Source organism: Actinia tenebrosa, unplaced genomic scaffold, assembly GCF_029948245.1.
Source record: "Actinia tenebrosa isolate PJP-AT-01 unplaced genomic scaffold, QUT_ActTen_1.0 PGA_scaffold2__45_contigs__length_23673736, whole genome shotgun sequence".
Classification (NCBI taxonomy): domain Eukaryota; kingdom Metazoa; phylum Cnidaria; class Anthozoa; order Actiniaria; family Actiniidae; genus Actinia; species Actinia tenebrosa.
In genome coordinates, this window is record NW_028292579.1 from 1,423,336 (window position 1) to 1,444,456 (window position 21,121).

The following is a 21,121-nucleotide window of genomic DNA, read 5'->3' on the forward strand; positions in this document are numbered from 1 at the left end:
CATTCCAACTTTGGGTATTGGAGCCAATCAGAAAGCAGCAGAAAACAATAGCCCATCAACATATGTCTTATTCCAGAAAATGATGATGGTTATCTAGTTCTTACAGTGTGACTACTGTAACCAGGGCTTCCTTAGAATGAGAACAGTTCTTTCTAACTCTTTGGGTATTGGAGCCAATCAGACAGCATCAGAAAACAATAGCCCATCAACATATGTCTTATTCGCACGAGATAATGATGATGGTTATCTAGTTCTTACAGTGTGACTACTGTAACTGGGTCTTCCTTAGTATGAAAACAATACATTCCACAACTTTGGGTATTGGAGCCAATCAGAAAGCAGCAGAAAGCGATAGCCTTTCAACATGTTTTTTTAAAAATTCACATGAGAAAATGATGATGGCTATCTAGTTGTTTACACATAACATTCGGGTCAAATTACCATTCTTGTGCAGTCTAGGTGTCTGATTGGCTCAGCTACCCAAAGTTGGAATGCATTGTTTTTATTCTGCATTTTAATTGGTTCTCTTGTCTATCTGGTCTAAGTAGCCCCTGTTACAGTAGTTGCACTGTAATGAATACGAAAAAAAACTAATTTTGGATGGATGTACCTTTATATTCTATAACATAGCTAATAGTTTAACTTACTTGTCCGTCATACATCTGCTGGCAATAGCTTGATGCAATGTAGTATCATCACAATCTAATGAAGACACATACCAATACTTGTCATCAAGCTGTAGAAAGAGTGAAAGAGATCTGTTTAGAAACCTGAATCAATCATAGATATTTGTTGAAATGATTATATTACTAGCAGATACTAGTTAAGACTTCATTTCATAAATGTTCTATAATGCATGTCAATCCCTTAGTCCTGTTAGTTTACTGGTCAGCAGTAGACCATCTTGTACATTGGGAACCCTGTGGTTGTCTGACATCCACCATGTTGGTTTTGAGAAATAAAAGCCCATGTTATGCCACAACAAAGTTTTATATAACTAACTTACGTATGAAATTGTTCTCCAGTGTAATATACATACCTAACGATTAGTAATAAATTGCTGCTTGGGATATGATCAACACTTTTGTGCTAACAAGGTGAGTCTTTATTGTAGGTCACAGGGTAATCGGGTTGATATTCAGGTCAACACCCATACAGCAATAAGGTGAGTCCATATTGTTATGAAGGTCACAGGGTCATCAGGTTGATATTCAGGTCAACACCCATACAGCAATAAGGTGAGTCCATATTGTTATGAAGGTCACAGGGTCATCAGGTTGATATTCAGGTCAACACCCATACAGCAATAAGGTGAGTCCATATTGTTATGAAGGTCACAGGGTCATCAACAGGTTGATTTGCAGTTCAATACTCATAGACAACATTGTTATCAAGTGTTTTTGCTTCTTGTTTTAGTGCAGTAAAACCATTATTACCAGATTAATACCGAAGTATTCCATTATATATTGGTTACAGTCAAGATGCAGTATGGTAATGAGGTTCAGATTTCATGTATCGGCAGCCATCTTGTTACAGATCACTGGACAGTTTTATGAAGAGTTTTAGGTGTAAGATGTACTTTTAAATCTGCAATGCAAAGAAAGATAAGTCATTAGGACATTAATCTTTAGGATTTTCATGGTTCTAACGAGGGAGGGAGGTCTTAAAGTTTCGATAAAAACCAAAGTTTCAAAACGTGTAAAAAAATTAAAATACACTCAAACTAAGTTTAGAAACTGTTTATAAGGTTCCAAAAATCATATTTATGATATATTTAATTGTATTTTGCCAGAAAACGTGGAATTTCTCAGAGTTCAAACTCAACACGTGTCATGGCGGTCAATCGAACATTCGAAGTCTTTAAACCGTTTAAAATTATGAAAAACGCCAGAATAACGCAGAAAAACAGAATGAGTCTTACCTTTCATAGTTCTGGTGTTTTTATCTCTCTGTTAGGTGGAGCACGAGTTAATAATTTTTTTTTGTTCTTGTAAAATCCCGTCATTATATTTCCACAGATTGACACACGTCGAACCGCGAAGAAAGCAAGATGTAAATGCCACAAGTCACACCAAGGGCCTGGATACTAGCATATTACACAGGGATCCCGAAAAAAACTGGATTTTTTACCTAAAATTCGACATTTTGTGAGCAATATTTTTGGCCCAAAACATGCAAAATCACTAGAAAGAGCCATTATGATACTTTACGAAGGATAAAAACACGTAAAAACGCTTGTTTTAGAGGGAAAAGTATAATTATGTTAATTAGTCACGTGACCGGTCACGTGACCCCAAAATTTGTATATTTTAGGTGTGATCTTTGAAATTTTTTATGAAAAAATTTTTTCGCGGGTTTGAAATGATTCTTTACATTTGAATTCATTAGATCACGCAGTTGATAATAAAAGAAAATTGAACTATTATTGTGTGACTCTTATTGTCTGACCCATGAAAACAGAAAACAAAAAACAAAAAAATTAAATAGAATAAAACAACAGCTGAAAAATACCCCTCAGTATTTAGACACCCGACCAAGAATAAAATATACCCACAGACAACAATGAACAAACAAAGATTTCGAGACGCATGAAGCGCCAACATTTTTTTATTACACTTTCATAAGTTATCAACTTTATTAACTCGTGTAGCTTCGCTACTTCGCGCGCCTGTATTGAATTCAAGTTCCTGTCACACGCTGAAACTTTTAACTCAAGCTTAAGAGCAAGTTTCGGTTCTACAAGGACGTAATTGCGCCGTCAAAAACCCCGTGAATGTTGTCTAGTAACGGCGTTGATCGCAAGTTCTTGCTAAAAGTTTCAAAGTGTTAAACAGGAGATTTAGTTCTTGGAGCAAAACAGCACAGAGCAACCGTTTGATACTAGTAAATTATGCGCATCGTTTATTTTAGTTTGAATAAGTGTTTTCAAGCGTAGAACAAAGCATTTACCCGAGGGAATATCACGTGACTACACAGCGCCCAAAGTTATCAATTACATGACGTCATTTTTCGGTGAATATAGAGTGCAAACAATATAACCGTGAAACTTTAGTAATACTAAATAGCACAATGCAAATTCCATTGTTTTCTATTGTTTAATTAGCACTATTTTGTACTATTTAGTAATTAGTGTTTCACGGATTAGTTGTCTGCACTCTAGTAGAAACGCTTGTAAATTTCATTTTTGTTTTGGAGAGAAAGAAAGAATGGCTGGGAGCGCACCGTGTTCTAGTCACGTCGTTCCCTCGAGCATAATCTATTTCTTTCATAGAATCAGCATTCTTTGTCAACACACGAAAAAAAAGCAAGCCTCAAAGAATCTTGCACTTTATTAACCAGTGCCTTCATTGTTTATTTTGTCAATCCCTTGAGTATTACTTCTTTGTTTCTTGGTGACGGTCATTGGTGTTGATGAGTCATTGCGCAGCTCGCGATTATCCTGAAAAACTACCAGAACAGAAAAATTCCAAAGAAATCACAGCTTTTCTCGTAGGAATGTGCGATATTTCTTTTGTTTTGTCCTATAAGACTCGCATTTAAGATTTTAAAAGCGGTCTAGATGCTCTAATCACCTGAGCATGCGTGGGAAGGGGAAGGGGGGTAATGATATATAGTGACGATGAGATATTGTATTTTTTTAACGTGTTTTAATAAGACTCACTTAATTTAAGGTTTTACAAGCATTATTTCCATATTATTTAATGTTTTTTTCTCCTTTCACTGATTTACCTTTTATCCTGTAACTTTCTTTTTTGTTTTTGTTTTTTTTTTTCACATTTCTCTTATTCTTTTCTTTTCTTTTCTCATTACTCCTTGTTATTACTTAACTTTTCCTCACATTTCTGTTCTTTTCCTTCTTAATTGTTTCTTTTATTTTCTATATTCTCTATTGTCAGTTGATTTTTTACATTTTAAAAACTAATCTTCTCTTGTCAGTACTCTTTCGTTTCTCCTTTTTCTCTCTTTTTCTAATTTTCTTCTCTTTTCTTGATTTCTTTTGTTGTTTTCCCCCGCCATTCTTCATGCTTACCACCTGCTGAAATTGATTAACAGAGGAACAAAAATTAATTCTTTTTATCACGAATCACGTGGTTAATATATTTAATAATTAATGCAAGAATAAGAGGTACAGGGGATAGGTAACAGGGATAATATATTTCATAATCATAGCGGCACAGGATACAGGGGCACAACACACAGGGAACATTGGCATATGGAACTGGGGCACAGGGAACAGGGGGGCATGGAGCAGGAACACAGGGGCACAGGGAACAGGGCACAAAACACTGGGAACAGGGGCACATGGAGTAGGGGCACAGGGAACAGAGCACAACACATAGGGAACAGGGGCACAGGGCACAGGAAACAGGAGCACAGGGCACAGAGCACAAGACACAGCAAAAGGGGACAGACGGCAGGGGACAGGGATCATATATTTTATAACATGGATCAGGGCACAACAAAGAACAGGGAAATGGGAACAGGGCACATGGAAAAAAGAAAATGGAACAGGGGACAGAGAACAGGGAACAAAGAAAAGAGAACATGGAAATGTAAACAGAGAACAGGGGACAGGGCACTTGGAACATGTTCATGAGTTCCACTAATCATGTAACATTTACAGTAATGCACATCAGAAACAAGGGGAACAATTCCCTTGTGTTGATGTAAAGGACCCTCATTTCTAACAGGGGTAGGGGAGGGTTGGAGGAGTTTTAACTCTGTTGATGTGCTGCGTCTTACCTTTTAGTGGCAGCATCAATACCCATACAGGATACAGTCTTCTCTGTTTCAAGTGGTTTTCCTACCAGGGCTCACCCACACGAAAACTTCTTTTGAGTCTGCGGTAGGGGTGTCCCTGAAACTTAAGACAACACAGCAGAAGATAAGAAACGTTTACTCACTTTACTCAAATCACATCCAATCAATTAGTCCATTTTTACTCCATCCTTCCATTCAATCGAATTAAATCACATCCAGTACAATATTCCATTTCTACTCTATCAATCTATCAGTCCATACAATCATATTGATGACATCCAATCCATTTCTCCATTTTTACTCTATAAATCTATCCAATCCAATAAAATCACATCCAATCCATTCTTACGCCCTCCATCAATCTGTCCATCCAATCTAATTAAATCAAATCCAATCCATTAGGCTATCCTTGCTCCATCATCCATCCATCCAATCCAATTAAATCACATGAGTAGCATGGTTGGCATATGCTGTTAACACACCTTTTTTTACTGCTGTGATTCCAACAGCTCGGGTCACTGGTTCGAGCCCTGCGGTCATCACATGTGAATTGAGTTTGTTTGATGTGTTGTTCTCTCTTATGCTACAAGGGTATGTTCTGAAGGATTTTATTCGTTGATTTAACTTCTCTACAATCTGACCTTCTGAAGTGTCGATTACTTTAACTTCACTACACAACTGCACTAAACACACACACTGTGAACTGAGCGGTTCCAACTTTTATACTTTTTGAGCTATGTTCTAGAATGTTCTATTTGTTGCTATTTTTAGTAACTTACATCATACCTATGTTTAACAATTTTCTAGAACTTTCTGGAATACGAACTTATGCATGACTTTAGGCATGAAACTTATCTATGTCTTGAACTTTCTAAAATTTTCTATTACTTGTACATTATTCTAGAATCTTCTAATGAACAGGGTTTGCCCACCGCTTTCCTCCCTCCATAAAAATCAACATGTAAGTTGAGTGTTGTGTGCATAGAACATTGAATGTAGTGGTAGTGCGTTTGAGGGGAAAGTGTCCCCAATCAACACGAAGTGCTAGAACAACTAGACACTCAGGGCTCATATCATCACTTTTATAATTTTAATACTTTGACAAAACAAATGTCTGCTCAGAATATTGATTCAGGATTCTGAAAATTATGTAATTCTATTTTGTCAGAAGACTTGCTATAAAAAATAATGCCATGTCAGAATTTGCTTTACTTGGCAAAGATAAAAAACAGTGGCAGGCCAAATTGTTTAGGTCCTAGACACTTAAATAAAGAGATTTATTTATTTTATTTTTATCCAATCCATTAGACCATTCTTCATCCATCAATCCATCCAATCCAATTAAATCACATTTTACTTCGTTCATCCATCCTATCTAATCCAATTAAATCACATCCAATCCCTTAGACCATCCTTACATCCATCCAATCCAATGCAATCCATTCGATCCATTAGCCTATTCTTACTCCATCCATCCATCTATCCATCCATCCAATCCATCCCATTCAATGTGTCAGTCTACTATAATGATCTGTACTCAAGCTGATAAATACCATCTTCCTCAGCACCCCTGTGCAATCCCAAAACACTTATCACAGTAATTTTTAAATTACTGTGATATATTGAAAAAAAATCAAATATGTGCTTACTTGTCACACTTGTTGCCCTGCTGCCGGGATGAACTGATGACTTCATAACACTGCTCATCACAATCCTCTATTTGGCGATTCACTTGTGTCCTCATTTAAATGGAAGTCCAAATACTGAAATAATAGATCATTTTCCAGGTTAAAGGTTTGGGCCATGATATCAAATTGATGTAATAACCTCATAGCTGTTAAATACATACCCCCTCCCCCCTCCCAGGAACAAGTAGTGTAGGAAAGGGCCATCTTTACAATAGGCCCTTTGCAGTTCACGGTTTAATTGGTGACTCATTTAAGCTACTTGTAAAGAACTGAATGAAAAGATGTGTAACCAGTGTGTTATGAAATGTAGTTTTATTACGATCTCTTGAAACAGGTTGTAGGAAGTTCGTTTGCTCTCCAGTAAATTTCACCCATAGGAATCAAAATGTTCATTCATTTGCTCTCAGTGAATTAATGAGCTCATGATTACTGAGCTGCAAGGGGCCTATTATTTGAGATGAAAAGTTGCACACGTTTGGAAAGTTACATTTTGCTCTTTGTTGGCTGGATAGTATGAAAGCCATTTGTTACTGAATATTTTGCTTCATGCATGGATTGCACTAATGGAATTCTGCACATATACATGTTCCTCCTGTTACCCCACTGCCCAGAACCCCCCCCCCCCCTGTAACTGCATTGTCATTTGACGTACCATCCCTATGGACTACACTGATATGATTCAGCATTAGATTTGTAAAAAGATGTAATGACCTGATTCCCTTCAAAGTATCATCATGCATTTAAAGTAATGTATTTATTTCATCTATTAGAAACTCATTGCAAGATCCAATTGCCCTATTTCACTATGACATCAATGCTTGTTGTGGGGGATAGAATCGCCAAATCCAATAGAAAATTCAACAAAATTTTCTCCTAGCGAAACAGTTTAATCTAAAATGACCTGGTTTTTTAGATATAATATGTGTTAGTATGTACTAAAAAATACTCTGAGCGTTTGCTGACTATTTTACTTCTCTTCGTGGATTGATACGGGTTTTAGAACAATTCACAGTGAATTTGCGTAGATTTGACCCTCTCCGATGACCATGATCCTTTGCGTTTAAACAATAGATTGTTTTGATGTGACGTCATAGTGAAATAGGGCAATTGGAGTGGTTTTCATTAACCTATGAAAAAGTGTACTTATTCACCATTTTCCATACTGGTTCACTGGTCAAATACAAAACACTCAAGCGAGGTGCCAAGGTACTTTCAAAGGATTATTCAAATTTGAGCCTTGCAATCCCAATTGAATGCTTTGTGTTTGACCAGTGAGCCAGTGTATGGAAAATGGTGAGTTAGAGTGTAATAGACACAAAATGACAATAGAAAATAAAATAATCGTTAGTGCTTAATACAATAGGGTATTGCAAAGGTTTATGAAAACCACTCTAAAAAATATCATTTCTAATGTCTATAAATTTTGTCACCTATTAAACACTAAGTGCAAGCTCCAATAAGAACAAAAGCATCATCTCTTATGGAAACATGGATAGTAGCATGGATGGATAGTAGCATGGATAGATGGAAGAATGGATGGATGGAAGCATGGATGGAAGTATCGGTGCGGTATGGCGGTAAAAAGTACACTCGTTTTACTCTTCGTTTTGTTTATCTAATTGCGTTAGAGAAAGTTCCTAAATAATAAAGGACAGATTACAATTTAACAATAAAACGGAAAGCAAAAGAAATAGGAATAAATACTTACAAAACGATGTGTAACTTAAGACGGTTGACGTTGAACTGACAAATTACTAACTGAGCTTGAGTGAACTTAACTTAGTCTAAATTATGCACATATTTAAAGTTTGGAAACAAAGGCGGAAAAATGCAAACGCATAAAATTCCAATCTAGCACTAACAGGAAGCATGGATGGAAGCAAGGATGGATGGAAGCATGGATGGATGGAAGCATGGATGGATGGAAGCATGGATGGAAGAATGGATGGATGGAAGCATGGATGGAAGCATGGATGGAAGCATGGATGGATGGAAGCATGGATGGAGGCATGGATGGTAGCACGGATGGAAGCATGGATAGAAGCATGCATGGATGAAAGCATGGATGGATGGTAGCATGGATGGAAGAATGGATGAAAGCATAGATGGATTGTAGCATGGATAAAATGATAACAATAATGTCATCCAAGCCACAGAAAAGGTCTAACCATTTGCAGATATTTTTAGAGGAAGCAGCATCTTCTACGTAGACATAGTAGAATAATAATAATTTATTTTGTGTTACCTGAAATAAAAATTAGGCTCTTTAAATTTAATTTGATTGTTATATCCTTAAGTGCGAACCACATCTCCTTGAAATAGCACAAAAACTAAATAGCAAAATACCAATCATTTTTTTATTATTTTGCTTTCAATTGTTTCATTGGTGCTGTTTTATTTCACAGATATATGGTTTGCACTCTAGCAAAGAAAATGCCATTGCTACTTCTATGTTTTTAAATATTTTTGAATATAAGAATACTCCTTTTTACAGTACCATTCAGTGATCACAAATAATAGTTCTAAGTCGAGGCTGGAAAATCTGCGCATAGCAAAATTATGCTTTTTATCACACGTGGCAACTCCAACCTTGGCCTGGAACTGTTATTCATGGTCACTGAATGGAGCTTTAAAATGAAGTATTTAGGTTTATAATTGTGAGAATTTTAGCATTATTACAAATGGTGATTTTCTGAAAAATTATTTCTGAAAAAGTAAAGGTGTATACAGCCCCTCTAGACCTCCTGCTCTACTCAGATATTTAAAGGCTCTGAGTGTGAGTCCAGCTGCGGAGTTGAACCCATAACCCAATTATATCATACCGGTGCCCAACAAACTACTGTAAGGGACAGACCATTAGATTTTTGAGGGGGGTTGGGAGGCAGTTTGGCAAAAAAAAATCGAGCACAGTTTTAAAGAGTGAAAGAGATTTGTCCATAAGAAAAGTGCCAGAAAAAAATCCAAATTCTGTCCGAAAAAAATCTTGCACAGCATGAGGCATCAAAACAAATTGCTACACAAAATAAATTGCCCACCACCCCCCCCCCCCTCAAAAATCTAATGGTCCGTCCCTAAGCTAACTGGCATTTCCATAACAACAATAAACTATCGATAAACGATGAAAACGTAGTGGCGGAAAAACCAGATTTTTCCGAAATATATTTTGTTTTGAAGCGACCAGAAACAAGAATGCTGTATAATCTTCACAATGGTCGATTTTGAAGAAATTGCTGAAGTATTTTAGACGTGTTTTATCATGTTTTGTGTGTGTGTGTGTTTTATTATGTTATTGGAAATATAAGCGGCTAAAACATTCCATAGATCTCACAAATTATCACTAAGTTGCAAAAGAAACTTTCCTCAGACTACCCTTATTGCTATCTGCAAATATCTCTGACCAACTCCTCGGCGATAAAGAGATCGAGCTCTTTATTCAAATGCAGTTTTTCCCAGAGTTTTGATTGCATGTTCACCCACTCTCTTAAACGACAAATAAAACTGTTTTTAAATGAAAAGCTCGATCTCTTCATGTTTTCTTCCTTTTCGCGGCAATACATTAATACTCAAATTTCATACATACCTGCAGATTCCAGCCATAAGTTAAGTTTGCCAATAAACAAATTAAAGTATCCACTTTTACTCTACTTTGTAACGAAAACACAGCTGCAATTTTAACACTCGAAAATTCCGCTGATCAAAAACTACTGAAGGCTCGAAGGCACAGGTAGCCCAAAGGAAGAACTTGATTTGGAGTTCAAGGGCTTTTACATCAAATTCACTTCTTTTTTTTAATAAATTTGAAAATAGTAATATTGAGTTTGTTCTGGTAAAAGTGGAAGAAAAGTATTAGGAAAGTATTTTGAAAGTAAATGTGAGCATGGAGGGCGGAGCACTGAAGGGGCAGGGGAGGGGAGGGAGGGGGTAATGGCTAAAAGTTTTCCCGAGAAACGTTAAAGAAATATGCCTAATTTGTTGGCGCGCTTTAGGGAACAATGTTTTCCCATTTCAGTCCGTGACGTTTTCGTGAGAATAAGTTTCTTTTTTTCAGTTCTATCTAATTTCACGTGTCTTCTCACGCACAACTATTTCACAAAGAAATGATACTCTAGAAAATGACATGCGGTCTGAAATGGGAAAACATTGCATCGCGATAAATTAAACCTATATTGTTTGGCGTGTTGCGCATTTTGGGCCTATGGGTCTGTTGGTCCTGTTTATATCAACGTTAATAATATAACACCACACAAGTAGCTTTTTCAATGTTTTATTATTCACTACTAAAATCATAATCAGTTAACATATAAATAAATATTTTACTGTACAAGGAGGGCTCAGCTGTGCTCACGTGACATCCTATTATGGGATATGTGAACATATTTGCATACACTTATTTCAATAAAGTTAGTCACCTGAAAAGCTGAGACAAGCGAGGATTATGGGTAGTTACATTTTACATGTTTCAACCGCTTTGATAACTGTTGATGGATTTTAGATCTTTTGCCAGTTACATTCTCGCCTCTTCTGAGCATCCTCAAGCTGCAAATAGTACCAAAAGCGTTACTTGTTTGATGTTAAAAGTTTCCCATGATCCTCAGTGATTTCAGCTTTCTAGGTTTTTTGGTGACTAACTATTATTGAAATAAGTGTATACACAAAATTAAAAAAGTAATGACAAAAGTGTAAAAGTGACACCTTGAAAAGATGAAAAAAGTTACTGACGTTTCGGACGCTAGTCCGTCAGAGTAAAAAAGCAAAAATAAACCTTTTTTACTCCGACGAAGTACTAGCGTCCGAAACCTAAATAAGTGCTTTCATCTTTTTATGGTGTTAAATTTACCCTTTTATCACTACTGTTTCATTAGAAACCTCGACGCAGCTCACACTAGTTTTTGGCTAGTTTATATCTCTTCTATTTAAAAAAATGTTGTCATCGCTAAAGGCGATAGGCGAAAAGCGATAGGTCATTCCAATATCCAAGACTAGCTGGAATGACTTGTGTTTCTGCTTCTTATTCTCGTTAAGAACAGGGACCTTAGTAGTGAGACTGATTCAATGTTCTTTGTATTCGACGAAACCATTTCTATGTCGGAATGACCCTATCGCCAAGGTAATACAGACTAGCATGTTTTAGTCAAATCCAACTTGTGGTCTATCATCAATGCAGCATTCTGATTGGACGAGCTATCACTACGCTATAAGTAGCGAAAAGTGCCGGCTGTGAAAACCAAAACACTAAATTGAACTTTGATTTAAATCTTGTTTGCATCTATAACTTTGACCGATTAGTTGGATTTGACTAAAACGATTAGTCCTCTCGCCCTCATGGCCTATGAGTCCATAGCCCATTAGGGATTGAGGATTGACTGCTAAATGGAAAGACGGTGCGCATAGAGATATGATCTGCACAGGCGGTATATCGGCGCGTCTCAGTAAAACGCGTCCTGATAAAGCAGTTTTCGTATGACTGTGAAAAGCTCGGAATCGTATGCATGTCTTGCCACGACCATGATGTTTTATAGGTTTTGATTGGTTGATTTTTTTCTTGCGCAACGTGATTGGTCGGGCGCATGCCTTGCCGTGAGCTTTTTTTAGTCATACGTGTCATTGTGCGAAAACTGGTCTATAATATAACGAGGGAGATGTTCATAAACTATCTATAAAGCTATCAAAAATCTCTATATGATCTCTATCAATAAGTGCTTTTGTCTTATATCATATAGTAAAGTCACTCAGCGCAGTATCCAGTGATCTGGGTTCTGATTGGTCTTCAGGTCCACGCAGGTAATATGCGTCAGGTCCGTGCGTCGCTGCTTCTTTTAAATAGGACAATGGTACAATCGATTGTTCCTACCACCGGTAGAGTTGATCGCATAAATACGAACCACGGGGATAGAAATGAAGAGGACTTTAGGTGCAGGTAGCAGCTTTCAGCCTCGTCGATCCCATCCTGTTCCGTCTAGGTAAAATCCATGCACGTAAACATCTTCATTTGGGGGACTTGTGATGTCATCTTTGAAGAACCGAGTGACGTCATTGTGTAGGACTACGCAGTCAAGTGCCCAGCCTTTGTGAGTTCCTGTAAACAGCGCAGTAACAAACAGATTAAAACGTGACCCTATAGTAATAGTAGTAGCCTCTGATTGCGTGACTGAATGTAAACTGACGTAACTTAACAAGCAGATGCTTAAGTTGCTAACTACGTGACTAAATAGATACATTTCTTTGTTTAACAGTTGCGCAACAGAACACACTTCAATATGGATACAAATCAAACAAAGAATTTGATTATCAAGAGAATGAAACAGGTGTCAGTGGCGGGTAACTAGTGTGACAAATACTCTGATTACATTACTCTCGTGATACGATAAGTACGTGACTGACATAACTACACGATTGCGTGACTGTAATAGCGTAACGTAAGGTGCCTTACCTGTCTCATGGCTGTTAAGAATCCCTGAGGATTAGAATCCAGTCATCCAGAACACATAAGGGTGACCATGAAAACACCAGGAACGGAACTGGGCATTGCGCTCTATAAGCTCCGTAAACCAGAAGCCCAGAGTGGAAGACTTTCAGGAAATCTGAGAACAAACATGTTATAAAAAAAAGTGAGAATATGAATGAACGTACGAACAGGGGGATGGTGACAGTAACTGACCTTTTTCCAGTGTTTTGGGGTCCGTGCGTCGTACATACAGTCCAGGGCATTATGTAGCGTCTGTAATCACACAATCATCAACATTGTTATCATCAACATTGTTAGCATCATTATCATCATCCCCATCATCAACCACCATCCTCTTCACCACCATTGTTATCATCATCATTACATAATAATTATTAACCATCATGATCATGATCATGATCACCATTACCACCACCACCACCACCATCTAAAATTCCTTACCTCACTTATAGTAATAGTGCCGTCAATAGCCAGAGGTCAGTCAGGGTCACTAAACAATGGTTTCAAGTCGAGGTTGAACTTGATGAATAAGAGTCAAGAACAGTCTCAACTTCAAACCATTGTTTCGTGGTCATCCAAGCGAAATTGGGAAAGGAGTATTTTTTAAAGAGTGCCCTTTATAAGCGCGCAAGTCCTAATCGGTATTTTGCGCACAACATTGTTGTTATATCACATTTTAATTCAAATCATAGAAACGCAGTCGATTAGAACACATAAAAATATGCGCGAATCCCACCTCTTTCTTCTGAACATTTTAGCACACTTTCCATTTCGTCCTTCGTGTCCAAAATAACGCCTTCTTTCGTTATGTAGTAAAAAAAAAAAAGAAACTTCCTTGCTGTGCTGTGCGAAGTTAGGAAGCACTTGGGAATTGGTAAAACATTCCGCTGCGCATCGTGCTTGTCCTCAATGCCCTCTTAAACGAGGCATTTTTTTGCGAAATTTTGATAAAAGCAGTGCAATGCTGATAAAAGGAGAGCAATGCAAATAGCGCAGCGCGCTGATTCCAAAAATAGCTTAAAGATTCGGACAAACATTGCATTCTGTTTAACCGCTACGAGGATTGTACGAACCGATTTTATTATTTTTACTTAAAGTTATAATAAAAACCCATGTAAACTAAGATCAACTGCGATCGGCTGTGAAAATTATCTGCTGAAAGTAAACTTGTAAGTTTGTTTGTCCAAATTTCGCCTTTGTCTTCGTTTTTATGACGTCACGGCTGTGCTGCGCTATTGCAGGTTTGATGTGAAACATGCACAACTTCATTCGCAGGTTATAAAACCAAATTTGCCTTGGTCAGCGATAACACAGGAAATGTAGTATTGATATGGAAGAGCTGCGCGCTGATTGGTCATTTGCGATAGTAATTGCATTGCAGGTTACGGGATAGACGTTACACGCTGCAACTTGCTTCGCGACGTTGCTCGCTGCAGCGAAACTACAAAAACGAATGAAGACCCTCAACAAGGGGGTAACGCAATCAACTTCTCAAATCATTCATTGACACAATTCTCGGTTATCACTCACGTCACCAACGCCTTGACAACCGTTGGTATCCGCCATAGTGGTGTACAAACAAACACTTGAAGAGCTCGATGTATGAAGCTAAGTTAAGATGGTTCTGTGCTTATTTGTGGATTGCCACGCAAGAAGTGGTCGAGATAAAGATATTTCCATCTCCAGAGTGCCAGTAATTGATAGAAATCACGGTAAAGAGGCAGAAGAGCTTTCAAAAGAGCATCGAACGAAGTGGATCGCGGCTATAAGCAGAGATGACTTTGACGGAACAAATCCTGAAAAACGACGTTGTTTGTAGCCGTCATTTTATCTCCGGACGTCCAGCAAAACCCTGGGATAAATAATGCTCATTGGGTGCCTACCCTCAACCTTGGGCATACAAAAAGTAACAACAAAGACAAGTGGAAAGTAGTCCAGGAACAAGCAGAGAGAGCCAAAGCTAGAAGAAAGAAGAAGCTTGACGACGCCAAAGCGACGATGAAAGAGAAAAGACTTCGGTTGAATGATGAAGAGACTCAAGTTTGTAATATCTCTTTTGCATCTTCGACAACAGAAGAAATTGATGTGTCGTTCGCGGATCTATACATTGATGGAAACGAAAAATCATCACAGACCGAAGTCAAAAGCTTTGCCAAGATAAGCGCTCAACCGAAGGATTGGCACATAAGTCTTATGATGCCTGTTCACAGACAGACGATTATTTATTTAACTCAAACGAGGGAGTCACCAATTTTGACAAAGATTCTACTACGTCATCGGTCTATGTCGCTAGTAAGTCACGTGAGATATGCGAGCGCACCTTCACATTCAGTTGCTTGCCACCCTTCGTTGCATTCGGATGAAAGAAAATGGCGCGCAAACGCCAACAGACCGAACTGGAGGAAAAACGAACAGAAAATGAAAAAGAAGAAATTGAGCTGCTCGGAGAAGAAGAATCCTCAAAGGAAGAAGAGAATGAGGAGGGAAAGACACCAAAGAATACCAGCGACACGCTGGAAAACACACTGGGAAACCTAAACAAGAACATGGAAATCATGGCGGAGGCGATGACTTCGATGCACAAAGCCATGAAAAGAATGGCAAAAACTCAGGATAAAAGTTTACCAAAGAGGAGGAAAGTCGAAATGTCTGACTCAGACATCGATTCAAGCATAGAATCGGAAAATTTCGATGTAGACAGCGACTCGCTACTGAAAGAAAGCCCAGAGACCAAAAAGGGCGGGAAAAACGACCCAAAAGACGACCTACTAGATAGCATCGCGAATGAGCTTGATGCAGATGAAAAAATTGGACCTGATGTGTCTGATAAGCTTGCTAACATAGTAAACAAGCGATGGTCGGAAAAATTAAATTCAGAAAAGCTTTCTGATAAGCTTAAAAAACATGCCCGACCCGGGAATCTAAAAAATCTGGTGGTACCAAGAGTTAACCCAGAGATACAGTCGATCCCAAAAACGTTGTCCAAGTGAAAAGAGGTTTATAGGACAATAAATGTCACGTGTGCCATTAAATATTCAGTTTTACGCGCGTGTGGAAATAGGAATCTGAACGTGCTGCATCACATGCGTGGCAGAAAATGTCGACGGCGGGTAATTCAAAACAAGTTCTTTCGACTTTAGAAGTTCGGGTTTTGGACTCCAAGAAGAAGTCTAGCTACGTTATAAGAAGTTTACCCAATTTTCCAGTGTTAGAGACCGTTTCAGAGCTACGTTCTGAGCTAGTGAAAGCCTTACCAGACTTAGAGAACGTTCTGCAAGACTGAGTAATGAGTAATGAGCAAACCAATCTGCACGTACCATACCTTCTTGCGCGTGAATCCAAGCCTGTGGACCGTTCTGCATAATGTTTGGGCACTAAAAGCAGAGCCAGTTGTATTGAATATTTTCCACGCTATTTCCGTTTGACCGTTTTAGGACTTACAAACAGATTAGCGGTTATCTCCTGGTATGCTTTTGCATAAAACAAATGTTGGTATACCATTCTCCTTTCAGATTTAGTTTTCAATACTGTAATTTATTTTTGCATCAGTATGCTAATTAAAAAATCCACGCGCGTAAAACTGAATATTTAATGGCACACGTGACATTTATTGTCCTATGAACCTCTTTTCACTTGGACAACGTTTTTGGGATCGATTGTATGGTCAAATATGAATCACCATATTAAACGAGAGGACCTTAGGAGAGCCAGTACTCAAAACACTGTCGCTAAGGTCGGATCTATTCTAGCAAAGTGCACCGACATTTTGCTGAAAGCTCGAAATGACAACAAGAAAGAGCTAGACATCGATGAAATGATCGGATTACATACCGATGCGATAGCCATCTTGGGACACACACAATACGAACTGTCAATGGCACGAAGAGATGCCATAAAACCCAGCTTGAAAAAAGAATATGCTGGGCTATGTTCACAAAATATCCCTGTCACAAGCCTGCTTTTTGGAGACGAACTCCAACAACAACTAAACAACATAAAAGCATCAAACAGGATCACACAAACAGCGGCGGGCGAACACAGAGAACGAAACACGTTCCGAAGGGATAGCTGGAAGCAAAAGCAGTCAATTATTTCAAAAGATCCTATCAGTCCCAATACAGAGGGAAATACCGAGGAAACCCAAAAAACTCGAGATTCCCCTCCTACAAGAGAAAGGAGGGGGGAAAGAACTAAGCATGGACGACATACAGGTCAGTAATTTTGAAATCAACCTTGATAATATAAAGCAGTACTTGAATACAAAAGTTGACCGCTTTAAAGCGGGAAGGATAAGAGAATCCTACCATTTGTGGGAAAAACTTACCTCAGACTCTGAGGTTCTGAATACCGTTAAAGGTCAGACTATTGAGTTCACCAGGACCCCTTATCAGGCCAGAGCGCCTACTCAGAAAAAATTCAGTGTTGAAGAGAGACATATTGTTGGGTCAGAGATTAAAAAATTACTAGATAAACAAGTTATCCAGCTATCAGATAATGAGCCTCACGAGTTCATATCCACAATATTTTTACGACCAAAGTCAGATGGTACACACCGTATGATACTTAACCTCAAAAAACTTAACGAGTCTGTTATGTATCATCATTTCAAAATGGATACATTATGGTCGGTTATCAGAATGATGAAACAGAATTGTTTCATGGCATCCATAGATATCAAGGATGCTTACTATTCAGTCCCTGTGAACCCTAACGACCAAAAATACCTAAAGTTTGAATTTGACGACCAGTTATATAAATATACATGCTTTCCTAATGGCTTAGCACTGTGCCCTAGAAAGTTCACAAAACTACTCAAACCAGTATACTGCCACTTGAGGGAGAAAGGACACCTTTCATCAGGATATATTGATGATTCCTATCTACAAGGCGATAGTTATCAGGAATGTCTGGCCAATGTTGTAGACACCATAAAATTATTTGACAAATTAGGCTTTGTTGTGCACCCAGAAAAATCTGTGTTCATACCCAGTCAAGTCATTACATTCCTGGGTTTTGTTCTAGACTCTAGTAATATGACAATTAAGCTTACCCCTGAAAAAGCGGAAAAATTAAAGAATTGCTGTCAGGAGGTCATTAGCACAGCTAGACCTACCATCAGGACCATTGCAAAACTCTTGGGTCTTATGACAGCGAGCTTCCCTGGGGTTAGATATGGCCCACTTTACTACAGGAGACTAGACAGGGAAAAAACAAGGGCACTTTCAATGCACAGAGATTTTGATAGAAAAATGACTTTGTCATTGTATACTAAAGTTCACATTAAATGGTGGATAGACTCTATACACACCTCATTTAATATCATCAATCATGGGGACCCCCATATTACACTTTATACAGATGCCTCAAAAATTGGTTGGGGCTGTGATTGCCAAGGAATAGCTACAGGGGGACCATGGAGCCCAGAGGAGGCTGGAAAGCACATCAATTATCTAGAAATGTTAGCCATCAAACTGGCTCTAGAATCTTCCGAAAATAAAGTTAGTCACAAACATGTCAAACTGATGGTTGATAATATGACAGCTGTCACCATCCTTAGTAATATGGGCTCAAGTCATTCATGGGAACTGAATGAACTTAATATAGAGATATGGGAATGGTGAAAAACCAATGCACCATAGGCATAAATGAAACTAATAAGGATCAACCCTCTACCATCAGATAGGCAAGAAGGAGACCCTGAAGCATCAAAATATAACAAGCTTTCAGAGGAAGAGAAAAAACAAATATAAGATATATTATTTATTCTAGACAAGATTTGAGTAGGAATTCTTCCCAAATCATATCTATTTCAGCAGTGCAGGAGTAATTTAAACAATATATGTCACATTGACAGGCTTCCAGGCAAACAACCAGGAGGCAAGGTACACTCAGTCAAGACATAATAGCTCAGCATGTTCAAGAATACCCGAATGAAAATCCAGCAGCTGAGAAAGTACATATTAAACTAAATGGGGATGGAGCACGGATGACTCGTAATTCATACTTTGTTCTTTTGTCTTTCTCTCTTACAAACAGGAGAAAATGTTATGACTGCCAAAGGAAACAGAACTCTGGCCATACTAAATGGCAAAGAAGATTACAACAACTTGAAACAGTCATTTGGGGAAAGTTTTCAAGAATTCAATTCAATGATTCAGGAGGGTTAATTGCAACTTCAAGACAAAACAAAACAATACTTATGACCAGGCAACATCACTCTCTGAAATGAAAGAGTTGCTGCAAAAAGCCACTCATTGACATTCAACTGAAACATGTCATTCCTGATGAGCTTCATCTTTTATTAAGAATAACTGACATTTTAACTAAAAATCTGATTACAGAAGCACAAGACTGGGACTTTGAGGACAATCTATCATCAAATGCTAATTCTGAAAAACACATCAACAAATTACTTCAAACAATTAGATCTTGTGGTATCACATTTGATATTTGGAAGAAAAAAAAGATATTAATAATAAACCTCTAAACTAGACTGGACAAGTCTCATGGGCAATGACAAGACAAAGCTACTTTTTCAACTTCCAAAGGAAATGGACGCATATTTGAGGCCTGACACTGCAGCAAAAGTGATTAAGGTGTGCACTGGTTTTGGAGCTCTATACAAAAAAATCAACGAATGGCAACCAACCTTCACTCCAGAAGAGCTTTGGCAGGAAGCTAAATCATGGATAAATGACTTTACTTCCCTTGCAGGGCTCAGAGAGGGGTTTGAGCGAAAGAAGGTAACCCCATACATGCATATTAAGGCTTGTTCACACGGGCGGTTTTTGGGGCGATTTGAGGTGCGATTTTCTCGGCGACGCAAAATTGCGCGTGTGAACACCGGATTGTAAACAAATATGTGAAAAGCCGTGAAATTTCAGTGTTTTGGGGCCTTGATTTGCTATGAATACTGACGAATCTGACGCTGCAATAGCCTGTTTGTGTACAGCTATTGTCTTACCGGTTCACCGGCAGAGGAAGGAGAAAACCTCAAACAATTTGGGTAAAACCATGGATCGCGACGAGAGAAGTGGATGGTGCTTTTCACAAACTTTTAAAAAATTTGTCGGATGATCCTTTTCACTACAAGAATTTTTTACGCATGGACCTGGCCACTTTTGAGCTGCTGTTAAGCGAAATCGATCCGCTTATCCAAAAACGAGACGATACAAGACATGTTTCCCCCAAGAGATTTTGGGAGACGAAATTACAGAATCGATTCAAAAATTCCAAAGTGGACAGAAATTGTGACTCCCTTGAAGATATGACGGGTCGCCCAAAGAAGAAAGCCTCTATTTCTAAGGACTAGACTGAAGTACCAAATATTGACCTCGAAGATGATAAGATGGAAACAATGGTGAGAGATAAAGAAGGAGTGGAAAAACCTCCGTAAAGAACATGCAGTTAAGTCCTTATGCAAAAGACATATAGCAGAGGAAGAGCACCATTTGTTAACATATAACGTATTGTTACGAGGTTAAGCATGAAGTATAAGGGAATAAAGAATAAGGGATTAAATAGATAAAATGCCCGCTGTTGAGCAAGGAAAAAAGAATAAGGGATTAAATAGATATGCACGTGGAAATTGGGATTACATCACCAGCTCTATATAAGAAATGTTAATGTAAAAATGAAGTGAGCAGCAGTTAATACTTGAAGACTTCATTGTTGGTTTTGGGCCCGACGCTAGATTTTTATAGGCAGAGTGACGGACGGTACAGTATTAACTATGTGATCACCAAAACTTCTCACAAATGCGGCTATCAAATGCACAGAAAAATAGCTTTAGATAGGAGAAAATATAGACCAACAACAAAAAAAAGAAACAACTTCCATGTAGTCAAAGATGGATCAAGAAGCGTTCTTCAAGAATTCAGGAGTGTTTTTTAGCAAACAATGCGTATATTATTTTTTATGACAAGGATTTATTTTCAACGAATCGACAAATTAAAGACTCTCAAAACTTTTAATATTTCTATAGATAAGCTTAATTTATTTTAATGCTGGATAAAATATAAAATAAATAGCATATTACAACAAATATTCGTCCTTTTAATTTAACTTTTAAACTGTAAATCTTTAACAATTCGGTTGTCTTTTTGAGGTTAAAATCGAATATGAAGTTTCAGCATCGTTATCTTGTCTTAGTTTCCTACACAGCCGCTATGAGTGTCGTTACGCACACTGTTGTACTGTCTTTGCA

General features: G+C 38.0%; 2 long non-coding RNA genes and 1 pseudogene across 2 annotated transcripts; 1 reads left to right on the forward strand and 2 right to left on the reverse strand.

The window, feature by feature from the left end:
• Positions 1-3,744: 3,744 nt before the first annotated feature.
• Positions 3,745-6,517, reverse strand: LOC116286932 (uncharacterized). The gene is made up of 3 exons (XR_004196004.2): positions 6,411-6,517; positions 4,744-4,864; positions 3,745-4,036 (listed from the first exon to the last, which is right to left on the reverse strand). It is a non-coding gene; the product is annotated as an uncharacterized LOC116286932 (long non-coding RNA).
• A 4,215-nt stretch (positions 6,518-10,732) lies between these two features.
• Positions 10,733-15,492, reverse strand: LOC116286929 (uncharacterized). Its single transcript, XR_004196003.2, has 3 exons — positions 13,108-15,492; positions 12,880-13,030; positions 10,733-12,525 (listed from the first exon to the last, which is right to left on the reverse strand). It is a non-coding gene; the product is annotated as an uncharacterized LOC116286929 (long non-coding RNA).
• A 1,093-nt stretch (positions 15,493-16,585) lies between these two features.
• On the forward strand, positions 16,586-17,109 carry LOC148908952 (uncharacterized; annotated as a pseudogene).
• The last annotated feature ends 4,012 nt before the right edge of the window (positions 17,110-21,121 follow it).